Here is a 20,411-nt window from a genome sequence, read left to right on the forward strand (position 1 = left end):
GACAATAAACATGACACCTTCAAGGTCGCAAAGAAAATGCCATGGGGGTGTTGGAAAATTTAAGCAACGTCAATGCGGGGCTGGCAACCTTTTATGAATCAAGGACAAACAGGGGTGTATGACTGTAAGGGAGCTTGTGCTATGTTATATAACACTACCTTAAAAGAGTTATTTGGCGAGTGGCAGTGCAGTGAAAATAAATCAGTACGCTTTCGACAAGCAACACAGAATAACTGTAACACCCCAGATTTTTTGAAACTTTTAAAACTTATATAATAAAGGTAATACTATTATTAATACCGAAAATAGAGCATACTAAACACCAGAGTTTGGGGTGTTATGCCAGATCTGAGCTGGAAAACTCATATGCACAGGATATACTAACAAAATATCCTCAAAGCAATGTCAAGATATTATCATGGCACGCAGGCCGAAAGGAAAACTATCTATCTAAGCTTCGGTTCTCTAGCGCGCTACGGAGTCTACTCATCTGTGCCTGAAAGCCAAATATATCTGTTCAGCAAATAATGCTGGTAACCCACTCCATCGCGTTAAAATACAATATAGGTATATATATATATATATATATATATATATATATATATATATATATATATATATATATATATATATATATATATATATATATATATATATATATATATATATATATATAGGAAAACCATTTTGAAGCAGGAAGATATATACTTAGGAGACTCTACCTTTAAAACCAGGAATAGACTCGACAAGTAGGGACAAGCACATTCAACAGTTATAATCAAGCATGTAAAGACACTAGCATGTATCCTAAGGTCACAAGCTTATTTCACATTATTCATATCATCATTCAGTCACTATCATATCATATAAGCACACTTTGGTGGCGCCACAGGACCAATCGCATGCCCATACATGAGGGTCAGTGCATATAGCGCTAACACGGCCCCGCAGCACCCTGCCTCATACCGCAGCATGACGGGGTTGACCGCAGCCAACCGATGAACCGCAGGTCATCATAACGTTTGACCGCAGCCCAAAAGTGTATTTCTGATCGCAACAAGATTATGAACCGTATCTCATGTAAAACGTTTGATCGCAACCAAACGGTGGACCGCAGCCCAAAAGTGTATTTCTGATCGCAACCACATTATGAACCGCAGCTCATGTATAGCCAATTTGATCGCAACCAAATTGGGGTATCATGCACACATAACACATAGCAAGCACATGCAACCCACATTAACACATTGGGAAAGGGGAGAAAACGTATAATGAAACATATGCGTGATCATCCACATACTAGGAATAATCCTAAGGGGTTCATACTTCTTTCACATAGGCCAATGGGGTACCAATTCAACTAGCATGCAATATACAAGACCCTTTTATCCTAAGAACGGCACCCGAAACATCAAACTAGACTTAGGCACGATAAACAGAGTCCGTTGCGACACCACGAGGGTCGGGGAAATATCAAACAGGTAAACCACCATCCCAAATTGGGAAATTCCAGCGGGTGGTCTGCCCGCCAGCGGCGACACGCCGGCAGCGGGTGCCCGGCCGGCAGTCGCCTGCCCGCTGCCGGCAACGCCCTTAGGGGCAACGGGTAGGTGGCGGGTTCCCCTACCCCCACTGACTCTTTTTCAATATAATGGTCCCAAGATCTTTCGTGGAACCCGAAACCATGTTTAGACACTTTTAAACATAAACGACGGCACCACGTAGTTAAATAATGGATCAAAACCAAGAATCATATTGAACACATCCTAACATGACTTCTAAACATAATTAACACCCGAACATGCGAAGTCCCACCCTAATATATCAAGAATATCACAATACGAAATTCTCAATTTTAACTTAAGGCTCTAATCATATTTAAATCATCAAAATCATAGTTTTATCTTTAAAATCAAGAACATCAAGATTTATCAAGAACATCACACAATTATCAAGATCCTCTTATAATCGTCAAGATTATAAAGATCAACACATAAGATCATCTCATCAATCATCAAGATCATATCATCATCATCATAAAAGATTTATCAAGACACAAACATAGACAAGGAGCCAAAGAAGAAGATTATAGCAAAGAAAATAGGTTTTGTTGAGACATGGGTTACCTCTTAGCCTTAATTAGATTCCTTGGCTATTAAGGTTCTTTCTCTAAGATCTCTTCTTCTTGATTTCTCCTACGTTGGTGATAGGGGAATTCTTGGGAATTCTTGTGTGGTGATATCTATTGTGGTGTGACTTCTAGGTGTATCCTATGACCCTATTTATATATCTAAGATTCCTAATTAGGGTCTTAATGGTATGGGTTTGCTAATTCTATTTCTTACAGGACTAAGGGATTGGTTTAGGGATAAGGGTCCATGGTCTATGGTGGATCCTTCCTAATTAATTAATGGATTTTAATTCTCTTTTTAGGGTAGGTAATTAAATAATCAATTCGGGTTAGAGGCCTTAACACGGGGTGTTACACCCTCCCCTTTATAAGTGGCTTCGTCCCTGAAGCCGATGCGTGGATCCATTCTTTCACCACTGGACGTCACGTATTTTGGCCTCCTGATTAGGATTTGTGGCTTCACGTGTTGCTTTACTGGGGGTAGGATGGAGCTTGGTGCGGTGGTTTTTGGGAAAGTTTGGGTCTACCTTGGTTTTCTGCTCCCGAGCTAGACGCCCCGCGTGTGCCCAACATGGTCTTGATTGCTGCCACTCTCCAATCTAATGCGTGTGTTGCGTGGATTAGGCATGAGAACCCTTCATCCATGATTTGGTTTTGTCGAGTGAGTTGCGCGAGGATGCGCTCATTGACGGATCCTTCATTTTGGCCTTCCGAATTCTCTCTCTCTTGTGCGGGTGCAGGTGGGTTAGGCTCACTATCTTCCTCCTGTTCCTCTTGTTCTTCTTGTTCCCCACATTCTTGCATTGCCCGTTTTAGTTTCTTGTTGGATATTTCCAACTGATCGACCAACTCTCGTCGTTCTTCTGTGGACTTTAGACAAACCTCCTCGAGGGAGATGTATTGACCCACTCCGATATGGTAGATGTCGTTGCGGCGGAGGTTCTGGGTATTTAAAATCATCCCGCTTACAAGTTTGATCTCCGTGTGGCTTAGGTCCACTCCTTTATTTTCCATGATCCAACTTAGGATCATCCCGTAGGGTAGACTAAGCCGGTTGCTAGACTTACAAAACTCCATGTGTTTTAGCATAAGGGTGGGTAGGTTGAACTTGACTTTGTTTTTCAGAAAATAGGCAAAGGTGCACTCTAGGCTCCCCACATCTTTGCTCTTGTTGTTCGTGCGCAATAAGCTATCAGTTATAATCATGACTAGCAGTTTCTGTTCGGCGGTTAGCCATTTCCTGTTTGGTCAGGCGGCCGAGGTGAAGCCTTCTTCCTTCCCAAGTAGGCACCCGAGGTAATCCTTATACCTCGTGCCTTGGGTACCGATCCATCCCTTCTGGTCATAGTCTGACACACCCGTGGTGGTCAGTTTTAGGAGTTTGGCCAGGCGGCCTTCAGAGAGTACTATCTCTTTGCCTCGGACCTTGGTGGTGATTTCCAATTTGTCCCCCCGTTTGACGGCTACCAAGTGGCGATAGAATTCTTTCACCAACTCGGGGTACGTATCTCCTTTGATTGTGAGATAGGTATCCAAAAGCCCTTGGAAAATAAGCATATCGACCAATTCTGGAGAGAATTGGTCAGGTTCGAGGGCTTTACCTCCGATCACCGTGTACTCGGCGTTGTTCCATTCCGGGGTCCGGATCCCAACAGGCTTCTTCGGCATTGCGATATTCTTTAGGGTGGTATTTTTCCCGGTGATGTTTTTCCTGCGAGGCTCCGACAAACTTCCGGCGAGGATTTCCGGCGACGACGGTGCGGCTCGATTTTTGGACGGCGAGGCGTGGCTGTCCTGGGCGGAGCAGAAGATCGCGTGGGCAGCGGGCGGTGCGCGGCAGTGAGCGAGCGACGGGTGGCTACCGGGGCTGTGGCGGCGGCATGCGGACGGTGTCGTCGGCCGGTTGTGGTGGCGGCCTGTCGACGGGGAGCTGAGCGGCGAGCATTGGGCGGTGGATGGTGCTGCGGCGGCAGGTTTGTGGAGGTGAGGGGGATGACGGCGGTTTGTTAGAGGGGAGGAGAGAGAGAGTTGTGTGTTTTTATGAAGATGAAGGGTTTTTGATTTGGGGGTTTCGGGGGTTTTGTGGGTTTTAGGGACTTAGGGGGTTTTAAGAAGGGAGTGTTCCCTTTGGTTTTAAGAAACACTCATAGCTTAGTGGTTAGGAGCTTGTTTTATAAGTGGGAGGTTTAGGGTTCGATCCCTATTGGTAACATTAGTACTCTTTTCTCATCCTTCTTTTGACCCATAGTGGTAAGAGGTTTGACTGATCTTCTTTGTTGAACTTTTTTCCTCATTAGGCGTTGGTTTTGGCGACTCATGGGCTCTGGGGAGACGTTTTAGTCCTTCTTTTTATGCTAATTTATTTGACTTCGTCTTTTATTTATAATAATTTCTAAGTAACTAAACTAAACAACTAATTTCACTATGAGGGTGGTTTACAGGGGTTTACTGATTATCCTAAGCAGAATTCTTCTTCCTGATTTTCTTCCGGTTGATTTGCGGGGTCCTCGTCTCCAGGGGCCGTGTTTTCTTCGTTGAGGTTGCCCTCGTTTTCAAGATCAGCCTGTGTGCGGCTCATGACGAATACTTTTCCGGGAGCACCGTAATTCCCTTGATTGTTTGTGCCCCTGTGTTGGCCCATGATTGTAGGGCGCGAGTTCGGGGGTTAATGTGCATTGGAAGAACCTGTGTCCTTCTCCCCTGCAGTTGAAGCATCGCCAGGGGTTTCCCATGCAGTCCTTGCCCCTATGGTCTTTATTGCATCTCCTGCAAAGGGAGGGTCTCGCATTAGTTTCGTTGTTTCTCAGGGGTGGTCGTTGGACAGTTGGGTTGCTTGGCCTTGTGTTAGTGTCGTTTCTTGTTCTTTTCACAAGTGGTGCCCTACCTTCCGTGTTCCTCTTACGAATCTCTTCCTGGACTCCACGTTGTAGTAGTTGGATTCGATAGAGGTTGGCGGCACTGTAGTAAGCCTCGTTGAGGGTCCAGGGTCCGCTCACGGTTAGTGCCTTCCGGGCTTTGAAGTTGAGGCCCAACACAAACTTTTCTATCTTGGTCGCCTCTGTAGGGACCAATTCGGGTGCGAAACGGGCCAGTTCGAGGAACCATTTGTGGTACTCCATGACGGTGGCCATCCATTGTTTCAAGTGGAGGAATTCTTCGTACATGGATGCTCTCACGTGTGCAGGGTAGAATCATTCTCGTAGTCGTGTCTTTAGGTTTTCCCAGTTGAATCCCGATTCTTGTCTGTAAGTGGGTCCTTCGTGGACCCACCAAAGGTCGGCCTCGTGTCCGAAGTAGAACGAGGCTATCTCTACAAAGATTTCTTCTGGGCATTCTACCAACCTGAGGATTTTGTCGAAGGTTCGAATCCATTCTTCGAGGACTGCGGGGTCCTCTTCTCCTGTGAAGATGGGTGGCCGATGATTTTAGACTTGTCAAGTGATATCTGAGTTCCCGTTTGGTGGTGGTGGGGGTCGGTTGTTGTTACGGAGAGCTACGTCAATCATTGTCTAGGCGACCTGAGTCAGTTGCTGTAGATTCTAAGCCAGAGGGTCGTGAGTGCTGGGTTCAGGGGTCCTCGATTGCCTTCTTTTTGGTGCCATGTCGTCGGTCTACGTGGCCAATGTTTATTGTAATGATGAGTTAGTGTGTTTCACCCTTACCTTGATGCGATAAGCGAAGGGGGGAGTTCTTTAAATTAATGAAGGATATAAAGTGAGGGAAAGTTATGTGATCATAGGTAGGCTCACAATCTCACCGCGCTTCCTAAGATTCCTGAATCCTATGTTCCTAAATACCTAGAGTTCAAGCCTAATGTCCTAAAGTCTGGTCTTAAGAGTCTTATCCTAGGGTCAAACTTAGGCTCTGATACCAACTGTAACACCCCAGATATTTTGTAACTTTTAAAAATTAAAATAAAGGTAATACTATTATTAATACCGAAAATAGAGCATACTAAACATCAGAGTTTGGGGTGTTATGCCACATCTTAGCTGAAGAACTCATATGCACAGGCTATACTAACTAAATATCCTCAAAGCAATGTCAAGACATTATCATGGCACGCAGACCGAAAGGAAAACTATCTATCAAAGCTTCAGTTCTCTAGCGCGCTACGGAGTCTACTCATCTGTGCCTGAAAGCCAAATATATCTGTTCAGCGAATAATGCTCGTAACCCACTCCAACGCGTTAAAATACAATATATATATATATATATACATATATATATATATATATATATATATATATATATATATATATATATATATATATATATATATATATATATATATATATATATATATATATATATTGGAAAAACCATTTTGAAGCAGGAAGATATATACTTAGGAGACTCTAGCTTTAAAACCAGGAATAGACTCGACAAGTAGGGACAAGCATATTCAATAGTTATAATCAAGCATGTAAAGACACTAGCATATATCCTAAGGTCACAAGCTTATTTCACATTATTCATATCATCATTCGATCATTATCTTATCATATAAGCACACTTTGGTGGCGCCTCAGGACCAATCGCATGCCCATACATGAGGGTCTGCGCATATAGCGCTAACACGGCCCCGCAGCACCCTGCCTCGTACCGCAGCACGAAGGGGTTGACCGCAGCCAACCGATGAACCGCAGCTCATCATAACGTTTGACCGCAGCCCAACGGTGGACTGCAGCCCAAAAGTGTATTTCTGAACGCAACCAGATTATGAACCGCAGCTCATGTAAAACGTTTGATCGCAACCAAACGGTGGACCGCAGCCCAAAAGTGTATTTCTGATCGCAACCAGATTATGAACCGCAGCTCATGTATAGCCAAATTGATCAAAACCAAATTGTGGTATCATGCACACATAACACATAGCAAGCACATGCAACCCACATTAACACATTGGGAAAGGGGAGAAAACGTATAATGAAACCTATGCATGGTCATCGACATACTAGGCCAATGGGGTACCAATTCAACTACATACTTCTTTCACCTAGGCCAATGGGGTACCAATTCAACTAGCATAAAATATACAAGACCCTTTTATTCTAAGAACGGCACCCGAAACATCAAACTAGACTTAGGCACGATAAACGGAGTCCGTTGAGACACCACGAGGGTCGGCGAAACATCAAACGGGGAAACCACCATCCCAAATTGGGAAATTCCAGCGAGTGGCCGGCGGGTGGAGGACCACCCGCCGGCTGCCCGGCGGCGGCGACATGCCGGGCAGCGGGTGCCCGGCGGGCAGTCTCCTGCCCACCGGCTTCCCACTCCCGGCAACGCCCTTAAGGGCAGCGGGTAGGTGGCGGGTTCCCCTACCCCCTACTGACTCTTTTGTCAATATAATGGTCCCAGGATCTTTCGTTGAACCCGAAACCATGTTTAGACACTTTTAAACATAAACGACGAAAACACGTAGTCAAATAATGGATCAAAATCAAGAATCATATTGAACACATCCTAACATGACTTCTAAACATAATTGACACCCGAACATGCGAAGTCCCACCCAAATATATCAAGAATGTCACAATACGAAATTCCCAATTTTAACCTAGAGCTCTATTCATATTTAAATCATCAAAATCATAGTTTATCTTTAAAATCAAGAACATCAAGATTTATCAAGAACATTACACAATTATCAAGATCCTCTTATAATCGTCAAGATTATCAAGATCAACACATAAGATCATCTCATCAATCATCAAGATCATATCATCATCATCATAAAAGATTTATCAAGACGCAAGCATAGAGAAGGAGCCAAAGAAGAAGATTATAGCAAAGAAAATAGGTTTTGTTGATACATGGGTTACCTCTTAGCCTTAATTAGATTCCTTGGCTATTAATTTCTTTCTCTAAGATCTCCTCTTCTTGATTTCTCCTACGTTGGTAATAGGGGAATTCTTGTGTGGTGATATCTATTGTGATGTGACTTCTAGGTGTCTCCTATGACCCTATTTATATATCTAAGAGTCCTAATTAGAGTCTGAATGGTATGGGTTTGCTAATTCTATTTCTTACAGGACTAAGGGATTGGTTTAGGGATAAGGGTCCATGGTCTATGGTGGACCCTTCCCAATTAATTAATGGATTTTAATTCTCTTTTTAGGGTAAGTAATTAAATAATCAATTCAGGTTAGAGGCCGTAACACGGGGTGTTACAATAACCATGCTAAGCTTGCACCAGCTCAAACGTAGACGAATCTGACTATTGATCAGACTCAGGGAGATAAGTTGGATTTGAGAGAAAAGGCTCTGTACCGAATTGCACTTTTAAAAATGGAAGGGAAGGCTTCTTATATAGTGTCTAATATAACAGCTTCATAACCACAAATTACACCCAAAATAAGGAGAATAGCTTTGAACGTGTGGACATGGATTGCATGACCATTACTAACATGTCAAATGTGGTCCGAAATTGTAGCTCTTTCGCCTGAAATGAATTTTCCAACACATGCAGGCGTATGAAGAATGGGAAGCCTCTTCTGATTTGACTGTATTTCCAACAATCCCCTACACATTCAAAGTAGAAGGCTAGAAAGAAATAATGTCTAAGCAATACAAAGGAGTTGATCTTAATGTCAGTGTTTGAGAACATGAACTGACACATAGAGGCACTGAGTAATTTTCTTCCCGAGAGTGATATGAATCTTGACCTCACCGGTTAGATAAATTTTGAACTCTAATGCACACACCAACTCTAAAATGCAGGTTCTACGAAAGTAAACTCTTTGACTTCTTATGAATACCCTTGGCCGGGGACATTGATACTAGGAAATCTACTTCAAGCTATCTGATTACCTATGTAGGGGGAGCAATTTCATAGCAATCAAGATTGCAAAAGTGTATTGCTTTGTCTACCACTGAAGCTGAGTTCATAGCATCTGTTGAGGCCAGTAAAGAAATGCTATGGATGAAGAAGTTTATTCAAGAGCTCGGGTTTATTCAGGGAAGGTATGCGCTCTATTGTGATAGTCAGAGTGCAGTTCATCTTGCAAAGAACTCCACGTTTCATTACAGGTCAAAATATATAGACACGAGATATAATTGGATTAGAGATATCTTGGAATGCAAGATGCTTGAACTTGAAAAGATTCATACTGATGATAATGGGTTTGCATGATGAATGAATTGTTGCCAAGAGGAAAGTTTGAGATGTGTTGTTCTATCGCCGGGATGGTGATATCTTACACATAGTCGGGAGGCCCGGGGGGGAGGGGAGGAGGGAATTTTTGGGTGAGCTTCCCTCCTATGTGGTAAATAGCTCATGTTTGGACCAAGCCAATTTTTATCATTATACTTTTTAGCAATAATTATTATTATTTATATAATAATAATAATAATATTGAGGATATAAAGACTTGGGGAAGTAGAAGAGTCATGTATGTGGAGAGTTGAAGAAATTAATTCCCATTTACTCTTCACTATTCCCATGTTCAAATATTGAGGTTATAAAAGGAGTTTCTTCATTCTTCTCCAAGCGTTCACATATACATATGAGAGATTGATTCGGCAGTGAGATTAAGAAAAGGGAAAAATCATTCTCCCTTCATTCTTTTTATTCGGCAATGTGAGGAGGTTACCGTGAGTTTGCCGAACTTGTTGGGTACAATTTTCATCAACATTTTGGAGGTCAGTTTGTATTTATTCCAGGCCATTTTTGGGTAATCTCGTACTACTTATATTTATTTTATCTTGTTCGGTGACAGTTGAATATTTTGAGTACGTACGAGATGTTATTCCTATTTAGTCTGTGAATATTAATGATGTATTTGGCTTAGAATTGATGTATTTAATTATTTGTGGATGTATGGCTCGTGTGATAGTCTGAACCTGTGTACCCGAGATTTTTATAGTGGAGTTGTTGTTGGTGGTCTCGTGGTTTCCCCGTAGTTCTGAAATTTTCCACGTAAATCTTGTGTCTCTTACATTGTTATTTATTTTTGACTATTGTGTATTATCTTATGTTTGTACTCCTGTCGATTCTGTAATTTTCATTGTCACAAGAAGTAAAATTTTTCCCAACACATATACATATAAAGCATTATATTGTATACATATTAAACATGTGTTGTGTGCAACGTAAAGACATGCTTAATATACCCACAATATAATTTCTTAATATGTACACCTTCCATATGTTCCTTTTCATCCAAGAAGTTAAACAATGGAAATGTTTTGAAGTCACAGAGTCGCCGTGTTAAGCCGCCATTTCTACACCAATTAAGCTGAAATAAAATTCATTGGGAAAGGTAGGCAAATCAAAGGAAGAGTTTACAGAATATATTGTTGTTTATTGTGGCAGGTAGGAGGGGTCTGACTGTTTGAGCCTTTTTCTTATTCACTACTGACAAGTTAAATTAAAGCTCAACAAACTAGTAGCTAGATTGAACTCATCACTTCGGCTCTATATATCCACTCCATCATCTCTACCTTAGACCTCTGTCCTAAAGAGGTTTCCGGCCGCCACCACGCCCGGGGCCGTATGCCGTCTCGCAACTCTTCTTGCAAAACTTGGTCTGAGTCCCTTCGTCGCGATCCTCGCACTCCTTCCAGCACTCCTCCAGCCGCCCGTGGCTTCCATGGCTTTCTTCTTCGCCGCTGGGTGGGCTGCGTCGTGGTTCTTCTATCTCTTCCTCGTACGCCTCCTTGCACTTTTTCTTGCACATGTACTCTTGCCTCTGCCCCTCCAGTGGGTCGCACAGGTCCAGGCACTTCTCATACTTGGCGAGGGCGGCGTCGGCGTCGGCGCCGGCGAATTCTCGTCTCGATCCGTTGCAGTGAGCGGCGAGATAGGAAAAGAACAGCACCAAGAAGATAAGGGACTGAAGTTTGGTAGTTTTGATAAGCATTTTGAAAGCCTCAAAGACTTGCGAAGTAGTGTTAGTTGTTATCTTTCTGCCTTCCAAAAGCATATATAGCCAATAATTGCAGAGTGCAGGATGAGGTTATTTATATGTATTGAATTGGTGAGCTTATGGTATACGTGTTGTGCCATTAACATACTTTCACATATACCACGTGTTTCCTTAGTTTTAATATTGTTAATATTATCTACCTACTAGTTAATTCCAGAGTGGAGGTGTCCACTATTGCTTTTATCATTTTACACTCTATATTATCATATTTTAGATATTTCTTAGGATTTTGATAATTTTTTCGTGAAACTCTATTTTAGATAAGGATTTATCTCTTCAATATATTTTATTATTTTTCTTATGAGTTAATATTGGCGGAAGTCCTTTATTTTGGTGACATTTTTAAATTTAGTAACAGATAATAGCTTTTGCTATTTAACACCCCACACTATCATATTTTGAATATCTTTTATTGTTCTGAAAAACTTTTTCTGGTGAACCCTATTTTACGAAAGAGTATTTTTCGATGACAAAGAAGATGCTTCGTTTTTTATTTTTATTTTTATTCTACAACTATAGTAGATGATTCATAGAATCATGGACTAAAATAGTTACAGTCAGACTGAAATTGACCGGGTGACGACACCATGAGCTTTCAAATTGCGTTGCAAAATGATTTTTCCGCACCTAAATCAGTATCACCATTGACGAATGAATGACGATTTGGGGTTGGATTATATTGAAGGAGATAATGACAAGAGCCAGGCAAAGGATATGGTACAGTGCAATCCACGACTAAAGAGATGAAAACCGAAAAAGATTGACGCAAAAAAAAAAAAAAAAAAAAAAAAAAAAAACAAACAAACAAACAAACAAAACAAAACAAAACAAAAAAACAACAACAACAACAACCACAACCAAAATGCCATTGCCTAAAATAGGATTTCACGTAAAAAAAATCATCGGAATGATTAAAAGTGTTCAAAATAGAACAGTTTGGATTGTTAAATGACAGAATTGAAACGATTGTCTGAGATTAAATTTAGAATTGTGACCAATTAAAAATAAAGGACCTTTGCTTGCCTGAAATTAACTCATTGAGAAAATAATTTAAAAAATTAAAAAGACAAAAATACTATTGTCTAAAATAAGGTTTCACCGGAAAAATTATCCAAAGGATCAAAGTGTTCAAAATATGATAGTTCAGAGTGTTAAATGGCAAAAACGATAGTCTTTGACTAAATCTAGACTTGTCACCTTAAATAATGGACCTTTGTCAAAATCAACTCTATTACTTACTATATAATATTAACCCGGATGTGGTTGAGTAGAATGAACTCATTCACTTATTCATTTTTAACTAAGTGTTTAAGGGATCTACTATTTATCTTTTAACTTCGTAATAACTCTCCGAAAGTAATAATATAAGCTAAGGATGCGAATATTTTTTAAAATGGTTTAGTATATTGCAAGAAAACAAAATGTTGAAAGGACTGACATTACAATTATGCAGTAACGTATCCAACTTGTATACGGTAGAACATTTTGGAGCTTTAGTGAAGGGTATAGTAATGGAGGATTTTATGGGGAGGAGTTAACTTTTAATTTACTGATAGGCATGCATGCATGCATGTTGACAAGTGTAACCGTGCAAGCGTGAGGTGTGCTTAAGCAACAAAAACAGGTGTCCAAATGTTGAATGTATATCGTGGACAAATTGGAGTCAAAGCTGCTCTAATTTAATCCCCATTCCTCTCATTTCTTTTGAATGGACCCATTTTTCTTTTTTTTTTAGTGATTATATTCTAACCACAATTGTTATACGGTGGACCATTGTCCACACAGGGATCTAAAAATGGAACCGTTTCTTTAAATAAAGAAATTAAACTGCGACCATTACACTTAACAAAAGTCTTATATTTGTAATGTGTTCAAAATAAAATGAAACTACAGTATATCTAAAATAAAATCAGATAATATTGCTCACATATTAAGTATATATTATTAAATGAAACTGAAGTTAAAATGAAATTATACTTTAGTTGTGCTGAAATGGAACTATAATATGTATAAAATAAAACTGACTAACATGTCTCACATTGAGTGAATATTGTCAAATGAAATTATATTTGAATTGTAATTATATTTTAGTTGTGTTGAAGTGAAACTACGGTATGGTCAGTATGTATAAAATAAAACTGAATAACATGTCTCACATATTGAGTGTATATTGTCAAATTAAACTGTAGTTATATCAAATGATACATTAGTTGTGTTGTAATAAAACTACAGTGTATATAAAATGAAACTGAATAACAATTTAACAGATTTGTGATATATTGTCCAATGAACCGTAATTGAATTAGAATTATACTTTAGTAGTGTTGTAATAAGGCTGTAGTGTGTATAAAATTAAATTCAATAACAAGTCTCACATATTAAGTGTATAATGTCAAATGAAACTGTAGTTGAACAAAATGATATTTTAATTATGACGAAATGAAATTACAACGTATATAAAACAAAACTGAATATGTGATACGAACATAAGTAATTAGACAGAAAGGGTGTTGTTTCTTTTAATTAAAAGAAATGTCACTGTTTTGGACCATGGTCCACAGTAAAATTTTTCATCTAACCTATCCGTAGTATTTGCTCAACAACATGATATGTCAACATTTTGATTAGGATGGGACTCGAACCTGTGAGCGATTATTTAAATTTGACTATTATTCACTTTTACGGCACGTTTGGTTGGTGGAATAGACTTGAAATTGAATAGCATTCCTAGTAATAGGCATATTTCTTTATTTATTAAGAACTTCTATTCTCAGGAACATTGTTCTAGATTATTACTCCCCCCCCCCCCCCCCCCCCTTTCTGTATTAAGCTAACAGTACACTGCGGCGCGGTGCCAGAGCCACACTGGCTGCGACAGTATGTGTGTGTATATATATATATATATATATATATATATATATATATATATATATATATTATAAAATAAACATAATAAGTCTCAATCAAAGTTATATCCCTCATTTATGTCCATGTTTTTAATGTTAATCATTTTGTACATTGTGCTTTCAGAGTTGTACTATATAATTTTCTGGAAAAAAATACACCTATCGTTATAACTTCCGTTATCTTTTCCATTATTCTTACTATGCACATGCATCCACCATATATTTTCCTATATTCTTTAATGATAATAATATTTGTAGACATTATATATTGGATTATTATGTAAATTTGATTTCATATAGATTTTAATTGGTAAGGATTTGATAGTTTTTTTTTTTTAAAAAAAATAAATATTGGGCATATGTTTTTGCGCATCGCGCATAGAGAAGACTAGTGTGTGTGTGTCTATATATATATATATATATATATATATATATATATATATATATATATATATATATATATATATATATATATATATATACATCTACAATTATAATAAGAGCCAATAATGTTAGGCCCTTAACTGGAATAAAAAAAAAATGTCGGTACTACTTGTTTCTTAAAAGAGTAAATACCCAGAATGGTCCCTCGACTATAGCTAAATTCACAAATTGGTCATTGACTTTCAATTTCAACCAATTAAGTCCTTAACTTTGTAATTTTAACACAATTTGGTCCTCTGTCTATTTGACCGTTTGTTGACTGTTATTTTTGAGGATATATATGTAATTTCATGGTCCATCGTCGGTTTTTTAAGGTTCTGGTTGCATTTCCAGACCACATTGTTACATTTGAATCCATTGCCGAAAGCAATCTACCAAATTCGATCGTCTTTCTTAATCCTCCCTTTGGATTCAGTGTAGTTGAGTTCGTACCAGAGCGAAGAAGACGACGTGTTTCCGAACCAGTGCAACGTCATCTTGGAGGCCTCCATGTGCTTCGACGAGAGCTGAAGGTTCTTCTGGAGATCGTCAATCACGGTCAACAAACGGTCAAATAGATGGAGGACTAAATCGTGTCAAAATTACAAAGTTAATGATTTAATTGGTTGAAATTGAAAGTCGAGGATCAATTTGTGAATTTAGCTATAGTCGAGGGACCATTTTTGGTATTTACTCTTCTTAAAATGAATGGTTCATAGTATTTTGATTTTAGTATTTTTAATGATTTTCCTTATTTACCCTTTATTATATTATTTTCTTTCCTTAAATAACCTTAGTATAAACTTTGGACATAATTCCAACACTACCGCCGCTGAGGTTCAAACTTTGGTCTCTTATCCCAAATACTGCCCATTAAACCATTGAGCTAAGCCCGTGCGGGTAACATATAATACAAATATGTTAAAATGTATTTAAAAATAAAATAGAAAATTTAACATAAACTTTGGTCAAATAATTAGCCCGACTAAATACATAGCATTCAAAGATTATAAATCAGAAACTTTGATAATCATTTGATTTTCTTTCATTAAAAAAAATTAAATTTAAGTTCAGTTTTTTTTTTCGTTTAATTAATATTCTTTTGATTATTGAGAACAAACTTAATATTTCAATTATGCTTTTATCAATGCATGAAAACTTCTAAAGAAATTTGTAAGTTAATTTTTATTATATTATTATAATAATATCTATTATTGTAACCTTATATTTTGAATTATTTATTATCATCATCTATTGACAACAATTGTCATGGACAAACTCTCAAAACAATTTGTCTCAACAACAAATGAAAATTAAAAAAAAAAAAAAAAATCAATGATTTCATTATTATGGATGAAAAGTATGTACGCCACTTTATTCAATCGTTATGTTGTGGAACTGTATCCACCTTACAATGTGGACACAGTTCTATGTTCATAATTACTGAACTATATGTTCATAATTATAAAGCTATATATTCATAATTTTTGAACTTCATATTCATAATTATTGAACTCTATATTTACAATTACAGAACTCTATGTTCATAATTACTGAACTATATGTTCATAATGATAAACCTATATATTCATAATTTTTTAACTTCATATTCATAATTATTGAATCTCTATATTCATAATTACAGAACTATATGTTCATAATTATGTTCACAACTCTATGTTCATACTTATAGAACTATATGTTCATAATTTTTGAACTATATATTCATAATTATGAACAGTTCCACATCATAATTTTCCCATTTTATTGCTCTTATTACTTAAATTAAAAAATAAATTAGTAATTACAACAAAAATAATACATATGCGTTTAATTAATTTAGAATTAGATGTCTCACAACACATGAAACATGTAGGGAAAAACTACTGCTACCAAACTCAGTCATATACACAACAAGACAAATCTAAAACTTCATACACCATGATCTCAGTGCATGATGAATCTCTCTATGATACTACCAATAACCCAATTGCACATGATACACTACCAATAACAAAAAAATAAATAAATAAATAAACAAAAATAAACCAAAAAAAAAAAAAAAAACATGTACTGAAGATGGAAACAATAACAATGCTACTTAAAAGATAATTAGAAAAATTTAAAGCAAAATTAGTATTTATTTAGACTATCGCTTTTAGACTTAGTACTTAGATTAGCGTTATTACAAAATTACAAACATTTATTTTTGTGGCAGTTATATATAATCAATCTCTCATATATTATCTTAAATTTATATACTTTAAATTACCGATTTAAATAAACAAATTTAACATTTATTTACCTATGCCTGAACATCTTCTATATAATATTGCATTGATATACTTTGAAATACTTATTTAAAAATAAGTATTGGGCATTATCCTATTCGCGCAAAGCGCGTAAAAAAAACTAGTATATATATAAAGGGTTCGGATCAGGTGAGGACCTAATCTTAGGTGAGGACGTGAGGACTAATCTAGACCATTAAATCAGAATGATGTATGACTGAGATTAAAATGAACAAATCACACGGTTTAAGGAAACAAATCCCTTTAAAATATTAAAATATATAAATTTAGGGTAAATCACTCTTATTAAAAGATGTGCATTCCTATACAAAATGTTGTGCATTCCTATACTGAGTGTTGTACATCGATAACTTTATTATTGTGCATTCAAACCCCACAAAAAAAATTCTACAGTGAATTTCCCAATGTCCAACGATGCATTGAACTATGTGCAATAATGCACAACTCTCTAGCCTACGGTGCACAACTTACAACACTAGGTTGCACAATCAGCACACACGAATGAACAATCGTACTACCCAAGCATTTGTACATATACACGACCATCCAAATATAGATAATATTATACTCAAAAGAACGAACAAAAATAAATAAAAAATAGTGATTAGTTTGCATGGGCGAACACTGGATCAATGATGAAGAAATCGCGGCTCCAAATTGCAACAGTGATGATCCAAGAAAATAGGAAACCAATTTGGCCAAGGATTACACATGCATTCACACTTAAAAAATAGAAAAATACACTACTATCCCCCCTTTAACAAAAAAGATCAATCCATGTCATCTCAGGAACTCAAATCTGGGTCATCCAAATAAAAAAAAAAAAAAAAACAAATGTATAAGATTAGTTCTCACGTCCTCACCTAAGGATGAGTTCTCATTTAATCCTTAATATATATATATATATATATATATATATATATATATATATATATATATATATATATATATATATATATATATATATATATATATATATATAGAGTTAATACCCAAAATCGTCCTCGACTATAGTGGTTTTTCTCAATTTCGTCCTAAACGACTTTGGTGACCTAATATCGTCCCAGACTTTTGATTTTCGCTCAATTTAGTCCTCCATTTGTTATTTCGTCAAATTGGTGTTAAATAAAGGGACAATTCAGTAATGTCAATATTGGTCTCTCTTTATTTTCAACTTGTGAAGTGCGAAATTCCTCTTTCTTGTACGAATTACACCCAAAATTACTCCCGTACTTGCAAATCCAATTTTATATTCGCAGTTTTAGGAGTAATTCTGAGAGTAATTCGTAAAAAAAAAAGGATTTCGCAGTTCACATGTCTATGAGTAAAGAGATGTCAATATTAAAATTACTGAATTGTCTATTTATTTAACACCAAATGGACAGAATAACAAATGAGGGACTAAATTGAGCAAAAACACAAAAGTCTGGGACTAAATTGAGGGAAACACAAAAGTCTAGGACGATATTAGGTCACCAAAGTCGTTTAGGACGAAATTGAGAAAAACCACTATAGTCGAGGACGATTTTGGGTATTAACTCTATATATATATATATATATATATATATATATATATATATATATATATATATATATATATATATATATATATATATATATATATATATATATATAGGCTGCGAATTGAATCCGGTGCACCCCTATTATATATGAAATCATGAGATCACTTAATAGCCATTGATTGATTCCACATGAATGGTGGATATTAGAAGATAATAATAAAGTAAATAAGGATATATTAAAAGTAAAAGGATTAAAATGTAATTGTAGTGATATGATTAATTATGGATAGATTTTAATTAGAATCATTTGGATTATATTTAGGAGTATTTGATTGGGAAAATATATTCAGACATAAATTACCAAATGTGCTGCACTGTTTTAGTTGCACTAAATATTAATTGATTAGTGAGGCATTTTTTTAGAGGTCCATGCATTGGCTTGTATTAGCGTGTGCGTGATAGGCATTGAGTGGTGAACCGTATGTTCTAAAATGATTGAGCGACAGTGGTGAATGGTCATAGGTAGTCTGTGCCTGCTTGGTTGACGTAAAGTGTGATGGTGTAGGGTGCACGGTGTTAAAGTTGTTTGTGAGTAACAAATTAAGGGTTTGTGCGTTTAGATGCTGCTGTGTGCATTTTGTATCGGTATGTGCATTTGCCACCAGTAGCTTGAGTGTTATGTTGTTTGGGTGATTGGGCGTTTGATGTAGGATGTTTGTGCAACCTGACTGCCAGCGTGTGCGAAAGTAGTTGAAGGTAGTAAGGGGTGACTGTCTTTATGCATATTACAAATAATAATAGGATTACGAGCAGTCAACTCATGATTAGTTAGTACCCGTAAGAGCGTCAACGTAAGCTAACACAAAACACTAATACAACCAAGCTGATTAGATACAGATTAAATAGTGAATTCTACGGGTTATTTCAAAATTAATAGAGAAATTAAATTATAATTACATTACACTAAACTTTGTTGTTCAACCCAGGCATACGCACACGCCGATACAGTGTTACGCACAAAGTTCTACTAAAAATAATGACAACAACATATTTCTCCCCAAATGAATACTGAAATCAAATTACAACATGTTCACGGGGTCGAAATTAGATAGCAACCACCTCGCCATTCGCTTAAGAATGTCAGGGGTCCGTAAATTCAAGAGTTCCCCTAACCCCAGCTCAACGACAATTCTCTTTTGCCGAGCACTAAATCGCATAATGGGATTCACCAGGTGTTTCGTAGCCGCCCGGATCTTAAGGGGGGGAAATATTGAATCATCGACTGCGTCACCACCATCATCCGAGTCCTTGGAATCCGACACCTGTTGGTCCGGGCGAGCGGGTAATTCCACATTAAGGGGGTTGGTGGCAAGGGTGGTACAATAGCTTCATCAGCTGTCGACTCAACAACAACGTCACCTGGTACCAAAAAATCATTAACACAAATACCAAAATAAGAACACAACACACCGTATGCACAGTAAAGAACCTTGCCCCACACTCCTAACTATAGACAATATAGCAGCCATGAAGATGCTAATCATAAATCCAACGCACATACTGTAAACTGATGACGCACACACATAAATTTTAAGCATCACACCAATCCAGCTAACAAATCCAATCACAATAACATTACTACCCCTTTCCCGACACAACAAAAATAGAAACAAACACCCACATACGGTATCCGGCCAAAAATAATATAACGAATAAGAATCGCACCGTAACACATTGAACTCAATCTCAAGACACCATGAATCAAATAGAAATAACCTATGCACAGACCATAAACCCATTACGCCCACACTGTAACAAATTCAACTCAATCTCAGGACACCATGAATCAAATAGAAATAACCTACGCACAGACCATAAACCCATTACGCCCACACCGTAACACATTCAACTCAATCTCAGGACACCATGAATCAAATAGAAATAACCTACGCACAGACCATAAACCCATTACGCCCACACCGTAACACATTCAACTCAATCTGAAGACAGTGACACACCTCTACGCACAAACCAAACTTTTAACATACAACAACAGCATGCACCCACTAAACCAAGCACGCACACACTGTAATAGTAATAAAAAAACCCCAACTTACTCCCCTACGCAAAAAAAAAAAAAAAAAAAAAAAAAACACCAACATTCCGCGCACAAACAAAACCAA

This window comes from Ipomoea nil, unplaced genomic scaffold (assembly GCF_001879475.1).
Source record: "Ipomoea nil cultivar Tokyo-kokei standard unplaced genomic scaffold, Asagao_1.1 scaffold3017, whole genome shotgun sequence".
NCBI lineage: Eukaryota > Viridiplantae > Streptophyta > Magnoliopsida > Solanales > Convolvulaceae > Ipomoea > Ipomoea nil.